Source organism: Ochotona curzoniae, unplaced genomic scaffold, assembly GCF_017591425.1.
Source record: "Ochotona curzoniae isolate NIBS_2020 unplaced genomic scaffold, NIBS_Ocur_1.0 scaffold_1852, whole genome shotgun sequence".
Taxonomy (NCBI): Eukaryota; Metazoa; Chordata; class Mammalia; order Lagomorpha; family Ochotonidae; genus Ochotona; species Ochotona curzoniae.
Genome location: NW_024467087.1, coordinates 21096895 through 21115652, shown reverse-complemented (window position 1 = coordinate 21115652; position 18758 = coordinate 21096895). Strand labels below are relative to the sequence as shown.

The 18758-nt window shown below is 34.9% G+C and overlaps 1 pseudogene; it reads right to left on the bottom strand.

The window, feature by feature from the left end:
• Positions 1-16226: 16226 nt before the first annotated feature.
• Positions 16227-18038, bottom strand: LOC121169426 (annotated as a pseudogene).
• Positions 18039-18758: the final 720 nt, after the last annotated feature.

Below are 18758 nucleotides of genomic sequence, written 5' to 3'. Positions count from 1 at the left end.
TAGGCTTCAAGCAATCAGTGCTCTACCTTATTTGACATTGGATTTTTAAAATTTCCATATGTGAGGAAGATCATGCTGTGTGTGTGTGCGTGTGTGTGTGTGTGTGTATGGTACCTGCATTGCTTCATTTAATGTAAAATTCTGATTCTAATCATATGCTACAAAGTACAGGATTTCAGTGAAGAGGAGGAAAAGAAAGATGAAGTGTGTACATATATGAAGTTTCATTCCTCTGACACCTCACTAACTCCCAGGGGGGTTGAGGATTTAATTTGATCTCCCACAGAAGCAAAAGAAACACAACTACTTGAGATATCATGACTAATTCCCTGGATCTGTGTTGAAAAATTTTTGAACCAAGAACAGGAGCTGAATATCAAACCCAGCCACTCTGATATATAATGTTGCCTGAGCTAGCATTTGAACCAGTTGGTAAAATGTCTGGGTTTTATTAATTTTAGTGGCTGAATAATAATCCATTCTTTACATGTATTACGCTTTTATTTATCCATTCATATACTGATGGATATGCTATTTAATTGCATGACTCAGCTATTGTGAATACTTCTGCTCTAAACATGGGAGTCCAGATGTGTGTCAATAAGCTCATTTTATTTCCTTTGGAAGTATATTCAACCTGGGATAACTAGGTTGGAAGATGGATTCATTTTTAGCTTTATAAGAAACCTCAGTTCTGTAATATTAGATATTTTACATTCCTGTCAACAATGTGTAAGTGTTTCCTTATTAAATACTGGACATAATTTGTTGTTTTTTACAATAATAAATTTGCATGTGGTGTTATAAAAAATTTGAGGTTTTGCTATTTGCGTAACTTATTCTGATAAACATATATATCATTGCTTATGCATTTCAGGTCATTATTTTAGAGTTGTTTATTGTAGAGTTCCACCTATATTCAGATTATAATATCTTCTCTGCAAACATTGTTTTCTTTTCTGCATCTCCTTCTTGTTTGTTTCCTTTGCTGCATAGAAGCTTTGTAGTTTGATGTGATACAATTGACTATTTTGGTTTTATTGCTCATGCTTTCAAGATGTCAACATCTTGCAGTGTTTCAATCTTTGTGTTCCTTCTAGTAGTTTCATAGACTCTTTGTTACATTTATAACATTGTTCCATTTCAACTTGATTTTTTATATAGTGAAAATTAGACACTAATTTTTTTCTTCTACTTGTGGATATTGCACTTCTCCAGCATTATTTAGAAGCTGTCCTTTTTCTCCGTTGTATGCTTTGACATCTTTGCTGCAAAAGCTAGTTGGCTGTTGACATATGTATTTATTTCTGGCTTCGCAGTTATATTCCTCTGGTTCACTTTCTTTGGTACTACCAGGCTGCCTTCATTATTATAGCCCTGCAGAATATCATGGTCAGTTCTTATGCTCCATACAACCTCGATTTTTAAATTTTTAAAAATTTATTTGAAAGGCCCAACAAGAGTGAATTACAGAGATAAAGATATCTCATGTGTAGATTTACACCTCAAATGCCTGTAACTTCTGGGTTGGATCAAGCTAAAGTCAGGAGCCAGGAAATTCACGCAGGTTTTCAATATGGGTTGCTGGGATCCAATTACATTAGCCCCCATTTGCTGCCTCCCAGAATGCACATAGGTGCGGCAGTAGAAGTGGAGGCTAGACTTGACCCCACATATTCTTATATGGTGTATACACCCCCAAGTGGTAGTTAATTATGCTATGCCACAATGCCTGCCCCTCCAGCTTCATTCTTTCTGCTTAACATTGTTCTAGTTAATCAGTCTTTTGTGGGTCCATATGAAGACTAGTTTATTTCTTTATGTCTGTACAAAAAGTTTTTAAATCTATTGCTGGAGAAATCTTTGAATCTATTAAATGTTTTGCATAGTATGGATTTTTTTTCAGTTGCATTTATTTAAAAGAGTTAAAGAGAAAGCAGAAGAGATAGATGGAGAGAACAGAGAAAATGGTCTGAAGAAAGAAGTTTCTTCCCGATCTGAGATGTAGGTGCAAAAGTCACCTGCTGCTTGATCAGAAGTGGAGTGACTCAGTTTCAAACTGGCTCCAGATGGTATGCTGGATCATAATTGGTAGCTTTACCTGCTAAACTATAGCCCTAGTTCCTAGTATGGAAATTTCAATAATATTAATTCTTCAATTCATAAACATGGCACTTTTCAAGTGTTTGTATCATCTTAAATTTATCAATATTTTAGAATTTTTATTATAGATATAACTCACTGTCACGATTAAGTTATTCCTAGGTATTTTTTTTTTAGCTATTGTGAGTTGTACTATTTTATTGAATTCTTTTTCAGCAAACTCGATGTTAGCTTATAAAAATGCTGATTATTTTTCATATTGATTTTTAATTATTTACTGAATTCATTAGTTCGAATAATCCTATTGTGAGATGTTGGTTTTTCTAAAAATAGTTTTATTTTGATATTTTGATTAGTAAGTAATAATTATATAAAGGATATTCACAAGTTTCCTAGAAACACAAAGTATGATCAACTATGCATGTAGTTCATAATCTTTGCACACAAATAGATTCATATTTTAAAACATTTTCCACAAACCTTTTCAAGTATCCCTGTAAAATATGTGGGATATAGTGAGATATTTCAAAATATGCCTTGATCCAATGACATTAATAATTCCGTTTCCTTACAGTTTCTGTATTTTCAAAGGCTTCAACTCCTCTCATTTAAATATTCATAAAATAAGTTATTGTGAACTGTAGTCACTCCACTGGTCTGTGCAACATTACAATGTTACTTCTGTTTAACTGTTTTTTTAACACCCTCTCATTCCTCCCCACCAATCTTTTCAACATATAATAGTAACTAATCTCTATTTATATTAGCAAGCTTTTAGATTCCAGAAATAAGAACATGTTATATTTGTCTTTCTCTGCCTGTATATAATCTGAAAACAGGGATAGATTAACTTCCTCCTTTTGTATTTGATTGCCTTTAGTTCCTTCTCTTGCAATACACTCTGCTAAGAATCCCCATATTCTATGGAGCAAGAAGGTTGATATGGACATCTTCTCTTGTTCCAAGTCTGAAAAAATGCTTCCAGCTTTTCCACATTCAGTATTGTATTGCCCATGCATTTGTCATAATGAGCCTTTTTTGTTGTTATTGAGGTACATTAATTATATGCTTGATTTGTTCAGAATATTGAGTTTCATCAAATTCATTTTCTACTAATATTAAGATAATCACATATATTTTGTCCTGAATTTTGTCATGGTATGTTGTACATTTATTGATTGGCCTATTTGAAACTATTGTTGCACCCTTAACATAAATTTTACTTGTTCAGAATACATGATCTTTTTACGTGTGATCTTTTTAATGATGAGTTCTGCCTCTACAATGAAGTCTTCATTACTGTCTATTTTATTAATGGACTGGTTGCAGAGATTTATCTTAGTTCACCTATTCTCTCCGAAGAAGTTTCCCGAATATTTCATGTATCACTCTAGTGGAGAAAATTTCAAGAGGAACATCTTAGTAGTTCACATATTTTATCTGTCATAAAATATGGCAGTAAATTCACCTCTTCCATGGAGACATTAACAGTTTTATCTACTTGTTTCATTTCTCTGTGGATAATATTTCATTTTTATGTCTTTTTTGTATTTGCATACACATATTCATACCATTGTTTGTATAGAATCCCTTTTTTTTTCAGTCCATGAATACATTTCTAGTTCTTGAGTACAAACAGTAAGTTTTCTTCAGAGTAACACCCAGTTCCTAGTGGGAACTATGCAACTTGCATTTTATGTTCCCAAATGGGTATACTTCTCTTTGCATTCACGAAGTAATTTAAATAAATCAAAGCAATTTTATTTCGAGCAAATTTTGGTCATAATTATCATATATTCCTAAGAGCAAAATGCTGGTGAGCTGTATGACTAGGCGTTCAAAGATCAGGATTAAAAGAGAAATTGTTCAAGATGTTAGAAAAATGGGGACATCTATGTCATCTTTCCTTGTGGTGTTTATTTGAAGCTTGGGGCTGATTTTGGCTACTTCTATGCTGTGTCATCATGTGCAAGAACAGTGTGTGCTTTCTCAGATTGGGTAGCATTTTAGTGCTCAATTTGCTGCACTGATTCTGCTTAGGCAGTCCTTTGAAAAGACAGAAACTGCCAAAAACAAAACATACAGCATGTTACTCTAGCTTCATCAATGACACTTCGATTAAGAAGGAAAATTAAAAATTTTAAAAGCAGTGACTACAGTTTTCCAAAGGAAATAACAACAACAACAGAACTCAGAAGCAACATCTTAATTATTTGTGTTCTACACTGCTGAAATTCTTTGGGTTCTTATTGTTGCTTGAATTTTTCATTTGCTGTAACAACCCAGTAATACTAAAAATCAAGCGGTGTCGATAATTCTAGAAAAAGATCCACTTATACTTCTAGCTTTCTTTCTGTCAAGGTTTTTCAAGGAATGAAAGAGGCTATGCTTTCTCTTTTGCTTTTAGCTTTTGTCATGCACTCACCAAAGTATGATTTTTCCAGAGTGCAGGTGTTTTAATAAATGTTACTTTTTTGTTTTCATGTAGGAAAGTGAATTTTCTAATATATCCCCAGCATTTCAGAATTATTTGTTTTATCTCAATTTTATCATCAATTACATATTATGCACAGATAATATATCCTATAACATTTAGTAATGCAACCCTAGAAAATGCTGGACTTGATTACATTAGCTCTTTTTAAAAATATACATGTTGATTTTTATTAGGCAGATTTACAGAAAGGCAGTACATTTACAGAGTAGGAGATACAAAGATCTTCCATCCATCCTTTCACTCCCCAAATTCCTGCAGCAGCCCAAGCTGAGCTAGTCCAAAAACAGGCTAGGAACTAAGGGAGCTTCTTCCAGGTCTCCCATGCAGCTTCTGGGTCTCAAGGCTTTGAGCCATTCTCTACTGCTTTCTCAGACCACCAGTCGTGAGCTGGATGTTAAGTGCAGTAGCCACCACACAGATCAGTGCAAACATGGATACATGTGCTTGTAGGTGGAGGATTAGCCAGATGAGCCACTACCCCAAATTTCTGAATATAATGCATTGTCTCATCTTTTTTCAAAAGTGATTACATCCTTCAAAAGATTAAAACATTTGCAATTTTGAATCTTTCCTAAGAGTGGGTAAATCACTTTTCCTTTCCTTTCAGGAACATCATGTTCCTATCTATCATGCTTATGTTTAACATGCAATTTCTAATTTTGGGGGGGGTGACTGTATTCAAAATTGTTGTATCATGGTATCCTGAAAACATTCTGTTAAAATAATGTTACTATCACATAGATAATTTCTATATAGATAGAATTAGGAGACGTGTGTCTTTCTTCTCCCACTTGTGTATATGTTTGCATTTGATAATGGATTCACATCCTAATCATATGCACAAAACCTATAAATAATGAAGGCAAACTCAAATTTTGTCAATGTGTTAGATACTTCACAAAGGCAGAAATGTAATAGTTAGTGGGAACATAAAAGTATATACATAAGATCCAAATTAAATCTACAATTTGGTATCAAGATGTACCATAATATAGTTAAAATTTTAGGACAAGTAGTAGCAAATAGTTCAGAGGATGTGAAGCTACTAGGTCTGATATGCCTAGTGTAAATGATAAAACTTGGTGATACACCTGATAATGTGGCAATTTCTCTAATAATTGTTTTCACAAGAAATAAGGTAACATGTTTATGCATAGATACCTAAAAAAACATTCATAGCCACACTAATCATAGCAGAAATATGTTTAATGTAGTCATCCATGAGCAAAATAAGAAATTATAAATACTATAGTGCATCCATACTTGAACCAGTATTCTACAGTCAGAAGAAAAGAACTAATGAGTTGTTTAGTTATATGGATGCATCTGAAAAGCCAGATACAAAATATCACCACTGTATGGTTCTAGTATTTGACATCTGATCATGCACTAAACCAGTCTATAGAAACAGCAATCACAAAAGTAACTGCCTCTAGAAGGTGCAGGGAAATAGACTGGAAAAAGGGGCACAAGGGAACTTCAGTGATGGCAATGCTGATTGGGGTATTGGATTCAGATAAAGACATTTGTCAAATCTAATCAAAATGTGTACACTTAAGGCCTATGCATTTTACTGAATGTAATTATAACTGAATAAAAGATTTAAATAAAATGTCATAAAGTTGATTAGATATTAGCCTGAACTAACTTTAGATACTGATTTCCATTTCCAAAGGTATGCATGGTGGCCTTGCTAATTTTTAGCTTAGATTATCTGCGGCATCTAAGACTCACACAGAGTCAACAATCAATTGTAATATGAAAATGTGAAGAGTTTTCTTTTCATATGCACTTGGAAAAAAAAGCATGTCTTTAAAATAAACCTGATAGTATAGATTTTCTACATAGGGAAAATAAAATGTTAACCCACCTGTCCAGTAAGAAAAGAGTTTTGGAGCTATGTTTCAAACCAAAGGAATTTATCACTATGCAAATGACCCTCTACAGAGTCAGTTCCAGAAATGAATTGCCAGGCACCCTTCTGGAAATGCAATACTGCTGCCACTTCTGAAACAAACTTAATTAATTAACTAAAATATCTAAGTTTCTGCCGAACACCATCTCCAGGGAGCATAATATATAAAACATACAAATCCAGAGTTGCTCTGGAAGAAAATTGTGTAAGAAATGAGAAGTCTAGCTGTGTTTCATCCTCCAAAAACCCTTTCTGAAGACATTTCTTTCTTTGTCCAAGTCTAACTTACAATTTAAATATCAAGGACCCATTCAAGGAAACCAATAAAATACATATTTTGTTTGAGAATAATAAAAAATTAACTTGAACTCTGTAAGCTATTCAGCCACAAGAACAATTTCCAGTGTTGAGAAATACATTTTTGCAGCTTGCAATTCAGGTAACAGCACATTAAACATTTTAAATAAAGCGAGACTTGGGTAGACATTAAGGGGGGGGGGAGAGAAAAGCTAAACAATAGGAAGATTCTGATGGTAAGGAATGGAATGCAGCTGACAGTAACTGCTTAGAAAGTACTAATATCTTAGATTTTTTTCAAAAAGAGTTCTTTTTATTTGAAAGGCAGAATTTGCAGAGAAAAGGACAGAAAGAGAGGAAAGGTCTCACACCCTCTGGTTCACTTCCCAAATGGCCACAATGGCCAGAGCTGTGCTGATCCAAAGCCAGGAGCATCTTTTGAATCTCCCATGTGGGTGCAGTGTCAAGGACTTGGTCATCCTCCTTTGTTTTCCCTGGCCATAAGCCCATAAGCAGGGAGCTGCATTGGAAGAGGACCAGAGGAGACACAAACCAGAGCCCGTATAGTATGCTGGTGCTGCAGGGCAGAGGATTAGCTTGCCACGCTACACAACAACCCAGTGCCTTTCATAATTTTGCCACATATAAAGTTTTATTCATATTTATATTTATGTATTTGTATTTTTACTTGAAAGGAGGGTAGACAAGCTTTGTGTGTGTGTGTGTGTGTGTGAGAGAGAGAGAGAGAGAGAATTTGGTAGGTGGGGGGAGGTTAGAGAGAGGCAGGGGGAGGAGGGAAAAGACAGAGCCAATCCATCTTCCATCCTTTGGTTCACTCCCCAAATGGCTGCTATGGTGCAAGCTGTTCTGGTAGAAAGCTGGGAGCCAGGAGCCTCCCACTCATGTAGATCTGTTTGAGTGCTCATCATCTCCTTTATTGCTTATTGTCTGTTTCTTCACTATTAATATTCAGGACACACTTCCATCAATACAATCTCTATTATACCACAGATGTTATAGGTTGCAGTAATTGGTAAATAGTAGGGATGGATTGCTTATATACAGATTTAAAATGCCACACATGATATAGCCTAAAATCCATAGGTTATGATAAATGCACTGCTGTATAAAAAGACCTTATCCAGCAAGACCTTACTTCTTAATCATTCTTTGCTCTTCTTCCTCTTCCAAATATATCTGCATTTTCTTCATACAAGGTCAAACTCCCTGTAGAGTAAATGTCACTGTATTGCATAGCCATTATATGAACTAACATGACTTCTTCAGTGTACATTTACAAATTAAAATGTTCCTGGCATTTTATATATGTACCTATACAAGTAGATGACAGACAATTCATGTCCAACAACTTTTCATTTACTGATTATGTGAAATTGGAGAAAATTATTCATTTTCTCTGAACAACAGGTAATTTTTTTTCATTTAAAAATGAATTTTTAAATGAAAAAATTGTAAAATTGAAAAAATGAAAAAAATGTAAAAATTGCATTTAACTTTAATTTCTTTGAAAGCTTACATAATAAAAATATGAAGCTCATATACAATGTAGGATTCAGCTTTATGTAAAAATTACATGAATTTTCTGAATGCTGTTCATTCATTTACTACATATGCTTAAACAGTTGCTGTGTGCAATGATATTTTGTGAATTATAGGGAATAATGCTAATGTCCTTACCATACTTATCTTCTAAAAAGAAAAAAAACTGCATGAATAAGCAAACATATAGTGTGACAGATAGTAAATGAAAGAAATATATTAAAAATACAGTGAAGGATAAGAATGGAGGTAGAAGGTGTTTTTGCTGTTAGACGCGAGTTTAGATTTTAATTAAGATAAAAGACTATACTGAAAGAGACACTTGAGCTCATGAGGAAATAGGAAAAAGCACATGTGTGTGATTCACTAAGGTGAAGTTATTGCCTGGTTATGTGTCTTAATCATTCAGTCTTCTGTTTTTGTTTGTTTCTTGTTTGTTTATTTATTTATTTTAAATTGATTACATTGCATTATGTGACACAGTTTTATAGGCACTGGGATGCCCCCCACCCCTCTCCAAACTGCCCCCATGGTGGATTCCTCCACTTTGTTGCATTACCACAGTTCAAATTCAGTTGAGATTCTTTCATTGCAAGCATATATCAAGCATAGAGTCCAGCATCTTATTGTCCAGATAAGTTCAACGGCTTCTTGGGGAGACCGTCTCTGGCCTGAAGGTAGAGCCGGCAGAGTATCATCCCGATCAATTAAAAACCCCGACATTATATCAGTAATAATTTATAACGTTATGGAATTTGTTGACATGGTATTGAGTAACCAATATGTTAAAAGAGAAAAAATTTAAAAAGAATGCAAGTTCTGAACCATATCCTGTGACTTCTACATTGACATTTCAGTTATTAGTTTATATACAACCGGGTTCTATACATCTTAAAATGGCTCTAGATTACTATTCAGCTGTCTCATGTCTATTTTAATGTTAGTATTTAGCAGTTTATAGCGTTGAAGCATGATTTTGCAGAACCTGGCTGTTTTCGGGTAGTCTAACTCTATAACTCTGACAAGACATATGTCAACAGTTTAGGTGAACAGTTTTAGGAGGGGTGTGCAGAGAAATCTTCAATACCCCAGTGAGGAGTAACTAATCTTTGTGTCCCACCCAGTGAGTTATAAGTGCATCCCCACTGATCGTAAACAACAGTTTATGACAGAAGAACTATGAACGAAATTCTCAAAACCCACTCAAAGAAAATAAGCACTAAATAGCTTAAGTGAGTAGTGGATATAAAGGAAATATGCAATTGAAATAACAAAATAATATATAAATGGTATATAAAATAATTACATTATTATTTATAAGAATGGTAGCAATAATTTTTAAACATTTTAATATTAAAGGCATACTCAAAAATCTCCTCTGTTAGATTCTGGGACAAGAAAGGTTGAGCTTTCTTGTGATGCCATATCATAAAATAGATCTGTATATTTCCAGGTAGAAAATTAATCTTCATGGAAAAAAGGAAGTTAAAAAAGGGAAAAATATCTCTCCTCTACTGTCTTATCTTCCTGTTCCTTTTTGTCCCCTCTCTTCCCCTGCCCTCTCCCCACTTCCTCTCTCTTCCACTTGTTCCAAATTTTAAAAAATGCCACACAAATACACAGGAAATATGATTGCAAATTTCTATATCCATGTAAAAGCCCAAAGCCACATACAAACTTTAAGTAATGCAACATAAAATATGGCATAAACAATGATTACTGTTTTATTTGGACGTGAGTGAAAATCTGATTGGGGATTAGTTTCTTTCATGATATTTTTGCATCATCTTTAATGAAAACTAATAGGCATTCTATATTGTTTATGGTTTCTAGAATAACAATTTCCTCCTCTCTAAATTTCCTTTAGTATAAAATCACAGTTGGACTGTGAAGATGTCTTGACCCTGCTGGAGGACTTCAGTGAGCATGTAACAGGAAATTTCTGGTAAGTTTCACCATAGTTTCCTTAAAAAGTGAGTAGTTCTGATTGTGCATTTGATCCATCTGAAATTAAGCTTCAAAAAGAACGTTAGACTATTGGACAACTTCTGAATTGTATGTAACATACAGAGGGTATGAATCAGTCTCAGAATCTCTAGCCTTTGTAATTTATTTGGCATACAAGTCCTCCTAAAGGTTTATCCATGGAATTCAGTGTTGAGATGATAGCAAATTGATGTGCGTTATGAATGAACTGGGATGTGAATGATTAGGACTGCAGTATTTCCGTTTGAGTGGGACCTGGGTTGTGGAAAAAGAGTCTTCATCTTCTTGGCCTTACTTTTCTATAACGCCTCTACCAATTGGGATGGAATGAGCCTCGTGACCTCTCTATGTTTGCCAAAAAAAAAAAAAAAAAAGCTTGTGCTCATAATAAAAAATATATATTTATATAGAAAAAAATATGTGTGTGGGCAGAGGTTCCAGTTCTTTTTGGCCACAATAATGAAAAATGGAATACTTCACAACTTCACATACTTGTTATGTTGAACTGAGAGTTCAAGGTGGGGAGGGAGCATTTGGGAGCAAGTCCATTGTTAAAATCTCTCGCTTTTATTACTAATATTTAATAAGTTTCCTGAAGCAATGCTTTTTTTTTGTCGTATCACTTTAAGAAAGTAGAGACTTTAAATATTTCTTCCTTAAAATAATTTGCACCATAGTACTGTTCTCTTGGAGAGAAGGCATATAGAGTTTCTCATATCACCATTCCAGAAGTCATGTCTTAGTGATCTAAACTAATACACCATGTGGCAGGGAGTGTTCAGGAAATTGAGTATTCAAAACAAATAAAATAATTTTAGTCTTCCACATAGGAAAAGATAATTTCAATGTAGTATCTTCCTTACAATATTCTAACCTCTTGAAAATGTATCTATGATATGACCTATGGAAACAAAGCATGATTAAGGAAGGAAAGGGAAATATTCCTGGAAGATTTTATGTTACTTAAGTCGAAAGAATTAACATGACATTTTCCAATTAAAGAGAATATTTAGGGCAAACTAAGCAGAGGAAATAACATGACAAAAGGCAGAGGAGCATTAAATAGTGTGGAACAAGAAGAGTACCAAAGCAGCATACTATTATAATAGAAAATACAAGAAATAGAGTAAAAATATGTGTGATAACAGAGATAGAAATAAATGATTTTATGCTACATTAAGGAATTGATTTATTATTTTGAAGATTAAAGGGCGTTTTTGGTATTAAGGAGGTGATTGCTACCATTGAGATTATCCTTTTAGAAAGTTTAGTTTAAGAATCAGCTATGGTTGGGCCTGACGCGATGGTGCAGTGGTTAAGGTCCTCGCCTTGCACGCCCAGGATCCTCTATGGGCGCCGGTTCTAATCCCGGCAGCCCCGCTTCCCATCCAGCTCCCTGCCTGTGGCCCGGGAAAGCAGTGGGAAAGTAGTCGAGGACCGCCCAAAGCTTTGGGACCCTGCACCTGCGTGGGAGACTTGGAAGAGGCTCCTGGCTTCGGATTGGCTCAGCTCCAGCCGTTGCGGCCGCCTGGGGAGTGAATCATGGGAAGGAAGATCTTCCTCTCTGTCTCTCCTCTCTATATCTGCCTTTCCAATAAAAATAAAAAATAAATCTTAAAAAAATGAATCAGCTATGGTTAACCCATGCCTTCAGTAACAACATTCCATATGAACATCAATGTGAATCCTGGCTGCTCCACTTCCAATCCATCACCCTTCTAATGTGCACGGCAATACACAGGAATATGTCCCATGTACTTGGGTCATTGAACACTCTTGGAAGAGACAAACATTTCCAGAGTCACAACTAATTTTGGCCTAGCACACACAGCCCCAGTCATTATGACCACTTGGGGAGGTGAACCACTGAAGAGATGATCTCTCCCTCTGTCTCTTCTTTATCCTTGTCACTCTGCCTTTCAAATAAATAATCTTTTATTACTTTTTAAAGAAAAAGCAAGAAAGATAATTTTAATTTCTATAAATCAAAGGTGAGAAGATTACACCACAGGTCAAATACTAGTCTTTAAATATTTAATTGAAATGCAGAGGTAGAGAGGAACGGGAAGAAAGAGAGAAAGGGACAGACAGGCACAGAGGGAGATCTTCCATCCATTAGTTCACTCCCCAAATGGTTGCAAATTTCAGGAGCCTGGAGCTTCTCACAAGGTCTCTCACAAGGGGACAGGGTCTCACACACTTAAGCCGTCCTCCTCTGCTTCCCCAGGCACATAATCAGGAAGCAGGACTGAAAGTGGAACAATTGTGACATGAACTTGTACCCATATGGATGATGACATTGCAGATGGCAGCTTAATCCATTGTTTCATAAAACACAGAACATTGTAATTAAAGCTTTTATTGCAGTAGTTCATGTGTGCATGTGTGTGTGTGTGTGTGTGTGTGATATTGCTTTTACAGCATAATACAGTTTTGAGGAGTTACAACCTATGAATCAAAGGTGTGGCCTTTGATGCCTAAGATGCTTACTATTTGAACCTTAAAATAATAAATACAGATAATTTGGAAAGGGTTAAGATATTAGCCAAATAGATATTATGGGATGCTACTGCACTAACAAAGGGAAGGAATGATGGATGCCCATATTCAGACTTCATTCTTTTATAGCCTTTTTAGTTGAAAGTAAATTAAAAATTAAAATTCTGAAAAGTATTTATTATAACTTGGCATGTAAAATTGTATTATGTTCAACATAACTTACTTCAGAATTGAATGTAAAATTATCATTATCCATTACTATGTTTTCTTTCTCTTATATGTCCATGTTCCTTATGAATTTACATTGAAAGTCCCCATCAGATAATTAAGTTGAATCTCTAGTAATATGAAATTGTTTAATTTTACAATAATCATGTGAGGGTTCTTGATAGAAGACTTGGTGAAAAAGTTTGTTAATCTACGTTTAGTGGTTAATAGATGTAATTTATATTCTAAAAGATTATAATACACTAGGATTAGATTATTATTTCTCTCAGAAGGAACTATTTTCAGGATGCACCATTCTTTTTATGATAAATGTTTCAAAAATATCTCCATCACACTCTTTGAACACACATTTTCAAGGGAATATCAGTTCTCCATTTCTCAGAGAAATCATACATAGAATTTACTACCAAAGTAACTCTGGTTAGCGTATACTATGAAGAAAAATGAAGACATTAGATGGAATTTTTGTTTGTCTTCTTTGTATTACTGGCCTTTGTTGTAAAAAAAAAAAAAAAAGACCATGATTTTTTTTTAAGTAACATATTTCTGCCATGGATAAAAATAAATAAATAAATGTGTAGATGTTTTGATATTAAGCTATTTGGAGGGGAACAAACAAGGCCTTGTGTGCAGCCTCAGTCTGTCAGCCATATTTTCCCTTATCTGAATGTCAGAGACCTGATGCTCTATTTAATGTCTGAATGTAGTGTAAGGTAAAATGTGATAGGTAAATTTTAAGACACACAAATAAGGTCTTTTCAGGGTTGAATAATGTTACAAGTATCAAAGATGGTTTTACTTAATCAGTGACTAAGTATTTAGCTTGAATAACTTTGTGGATCTCTCATTCACATCCACATTTTCTCCAGAGAAAATTCCCCATAACAATTCTGGCACTAATAATTGTAAGATATTTCTCAGATTACTATTTTATGGGCACTTTAAAAATGTGATTGTTCTATGAAAAATCAAAGAGCTAATGGCTTTCTACTTTATACTTCAAAGGAGGAAAATGACCTCAGTTATGGTATGATTGTATAAACTCAGTCTGTTTATAAGAAACTTTCTCTTTTTTATTTCTCTGAAGTCCTAATCTGATTAGGGCAGAATATACAATTAAGCAATTTATCAATATCGCATTATGCAATTAACTACCTAGTGTGGAAATGCCTGGAAATTCAGTAGGAACTCAGAAGAGTTGAGATCATTAAGGATACAGAACTCACAGAGGAGGAGGATGTACTAGATGTAATTGGCAATGACTCCTTAATAAGTGCTGGGATTCCTCAGAAAGAGAAGAAGGAATTCTAGAATGAACATAAACTATAAAATAAGGAAAATATGTAATTTTACAATTATTACCTTCATTGGGTATACATTCAAAGATGCTGAAATTGTAACTGAACCATTCCTCCTAGAATTTGAAATTTGAGCTATAAGTCCCTCATATAGAACCCTTGTCCTAAAGTTACTCAAATGTGCCTAGCTATTACATTCTAAGCAGTATGTATCAAATTTTTTTTAAATGTGAAAGTGAAACTTAGATAAAGAAAACTGCCCTACATATACCTATAAATTTTCTGAATGTGGATTTAGTGTAGTTTCCAGATTTAACTTTGGATCGCGTGCATCAATATGCTATGTTCAAAGTAAAAAATAGGATGAGCCCCAGCCCTGTCACATTCCTATTTGTATCTCTGCAGAGACAATTCCTCTCAGCTCATTATCTAGCACATCCTTCTAGATAATTTATTAATACCATATGATATTTTTATAGGCATTAGCTGTCTACAGTAGCCCAAATTGCACTCCCTAAGAAAATATCCCAACATAAAAGTTTCTAGGGGAAAGGAGGTCCCATGAAAAGGAATTTAGAACTTGCAAGAGTGACACATGACAGATGTGAAAACCAATTCAAGGTTATGCTACCATTTATAGGTCCTGTAAACACCTAAATCCATATTACACCGGAGTCCTTTGAGAAGCTATGTTTAATACACCGCAGAGCTCTCTTCCTAAGGGACAGAATTTGGGAAGCAAGTATGAATCATTCCCTATTCTCTACTAGTCAGGATCCACTCCATGGGATAAGACTCTGGTTACTTTTTAAACAAATTCTTTTTATGTTATATTCTTTTTACATTTATAATTATTATTAACATGTGAATTATAAATTTGTATGGTAAATAGCAAGATATTTTAAGACACCCATATGGAAGATATGGATTAAATCACAGTGATACTCATTTCTTAAAAGGCTCTTTTAATTTAGAATGTTAACTCTCTTTTAGCATATTTTAAACAGTTGAATTTTATTTTGATGAAAATATGAGTTTATATTCACTGAATGAAGAGCAAACACTTCATTTTCCTATTCCATAACCCTCAAGAAAGAGTACGTATGTAACTAAATAACTGTAAACAGATTAAGTGAAAGGGCAGACTGGATCATAAACCACTTTTGATGTTCACACTCCTTGCATGTGGCTCATTGTAAAAGGGTAAAATGGCACTTTCGAGATGGTGATCTGATACAACGAAGGCACCACTCTCTTCCTAATCATCCAAATAAGCCCAAAATAAATACTCACTTTTTTTGCTCATCATGAGCAGAAAAGAATACACATCTTACAGAAGAAATACTTTGGTAGAAGTGCTTATTTAAGCTATCATGTGCATCACAACTATAAGATGACTGGAACACTTCCATCTGGCCACTGTTTACAAAATGCAACTATAATATTCTGCGTTTTATCTGTGGTATAACAAATAGCAACCTGAAAAAATTAACAGTACCCCAGCTGCCAATTTTGATCATTCCCAAAAAGACCTATAAATGCAAAAATAAATCAATAAATAAAATAAAAGACTGCCCCCATACAAAGAACCAATTTCACAACAAACCTGTAATGATAAAGAAAACATTTCTATAACTGGAACCTCAGGATGCTTGAGTTGTAATCTTTTAAATAGCCATTCAGTTTCAGTTGCCCTTGGACTTAAAAAAAAAAAAACTACAGAACAATATGTGAAATATTGTATGCATCTTGCAATAAAGAAAAGTGGCCTTGCAGTGCAGAATGAGGTGCGTACAACACCACTGTGAAGAGTAGCATGCTATGGTTTCACAGAATGTCAACATCACAGCATTGGATTCTGTGCATCAGGATCTAGGTCATTGTTGCCAGATGGAGGATGGATAGGGAGAATATCTAGTCACCTGCCTGAGGAGTTGGGTGCATGACTACCAGCTGGTCTGGGGGAATGTCTGTGGCAGTTGCTGCAAGATGGGTGACAGATTTGCTCTTCACACATTGAAAGTCTACATGCCAACTTTTCTTCTTTCTCCCGTGAGATATGGATAGAGTCTTTGGACATAGTTGTAAATTATTTCTGGGTGACCCCAGATCTTGTCTGTATTTTCTGTTTTTAGGTAGGATAACCTTGTATTCCCATTGTAATCTTCTTAAATCCCCTCTCCTTTAACACTGATTTGGCCACTTCTCTGTTCTCAATCTACTTGAAAAATCTATATAATTCTGTACTATAAATAATTTGTGAATTTTCCTCTCCCCTTTGTGGTGATATTCTTCACCCCAATCAAGTACATCATTATCTATAAACACCACTATATGACATTTCTGTCCACTACTCTGGGTCTTAGCTACCATGAGAGGGAAGGTCATTTCTTCCAAATAAAATTCAAATTTTCTATAAGCATCATCATTAAATAATTCATACGTTAGGGCACTGAGATCTCTCTATATAGTATTACTATATTCAAAAGAGATACAATGATCATCCATCCATGCTTCTCTAAATTCAGGAATGGATATGCTATTGAGACAATGGATTATTCCTGTTTTAGAGTAATCCAGAATAGCTCAAAGCATAATAGAACCAACTCCCTCTGCTACTTCATTCTCTCCCTTCTAATTGGGACATGTAAAGCTATATTCTTGGTCAGATCCTAATATCCTTCACAACACTGTATTTGGCTATGCAGTAAAAAATGCATTGGTCTACAACAAGTCTAGTGTTTTGTGCTTATTTTTTTTTACTTCTTTTTATTGTTATATTTTTATGATACAGTTCTGTAGGCTCTGGGATTTCCCTTATCCCCTCCCCAATTCCCTCTCCGCCTCACTGATTTCCCATATATCATTGCTATATTATAGTTCTTCAAACACAGTCATATGTCCATCATTGTGGACAGGGATAATGGCAGAGAGTCCAGTGTCCTATTGTCAAGATATAGAAAACAGTTTCATTGGGAGTCCATCTTTGGAAATAAAGATGCATACTGCATTGTTTCCTCACATCTGGATATGATAGTCTCCATTACACAGTTACTATACATCCCCTTAAATGAAAAGCCCAAATACAAAATCTGCAACAGGAAGAAAAATAGAAATTTACAATGCCATGAAGTTAAATAACATGCTGTTAAAGTAGTTTTACTCATTCCAATGTTCTTACATTCCTTGCTCCTTCTTTTGCATTTTCATATACAAACACCATCTCTCCAGGTATCTTAAAGCCACCGTCTGAAATTGACTGAATACTCTTTTTACTGCCATGCCCAACACGTCTATTGGAACTATTGAGGGGTTGCATTCTTAGGATGAGGACTGCTTGGATGAGAATTATGAGCCTTTTCTGTTTCAACATGGTGCTGTCATGTTGGAGAAGAAACATTTCTGATACAAGAAGTTGAGACAGTGCCTTCATGAGATGGATCTCGTAACCACTTGACCTTCATCTATATTTGGGTCACTCAAGTCTTCCATTGGCATCATGCAGACTCATTTTGATGTGGTCCATTCCTCCTTTGCAACACATGAGGAGATACATCAATGTTTATAACGTTTATGAGTTCTACTCTGCAATTTTTGATCCCAGTTCTCTGGATCACTGCAGTTAACTGTCATAGGGATAAGGTTGGCCTCCCATCCCATGGCAAGTCTCTTCGTACTACTCTAGCACCTCTATTCAACTCCTTGGACTGTTACTCCATCCTTCATCTCCATTAAATATTGATTTTTTTAGGATTCTATCTTCCTTTCTAGTCCCTTGGTTGCTGTAGTCCCTCCATGAGCAACCCTAAAGGATGAAAGCAAATCCCTCTAGATCCAGCCAGATCCCTCTAGAGCTTAGTGCTCTGGTGGCTGCTCCGGTGGCTGCATCTACCAGAGCTGCTGGGTCCTCCTTTAGCTTTGCATGAAATTTGTAATAGATTGTCACGCCCACAATGCTATGAAGCAGTAAAAAGCTTTACTTTATCTGTGTTTTGATACCCATATTCTACCTTCTATCTATGCATACTATGCATATTCTTCTTTTAAAGGCCCATAGTCATAATTATATATTAGGATTAATTTCTGTTTTATCAACTTCCACATATGAAAAAGAGCATGCCAAATTTGTGTTTCTGTGTTTGACTTATTTTGATTAATATAATTTTCTCTAGTTCCATCTGTTTTTCTACAAATGACAGAATTGTGTTGCTCTTTATGGCTGAATAACATTCTGCACATACCACATTTTCTTTTTGAGCCATTAATAGACATCCTAGTTGATTCTATATCTTGAGTATTATGAATAGAGCTGCAATAAACATGAGCAGGTAGCTATCTCTTTGGTATGCTAATTTTATTTCCTTTTGGATGTACT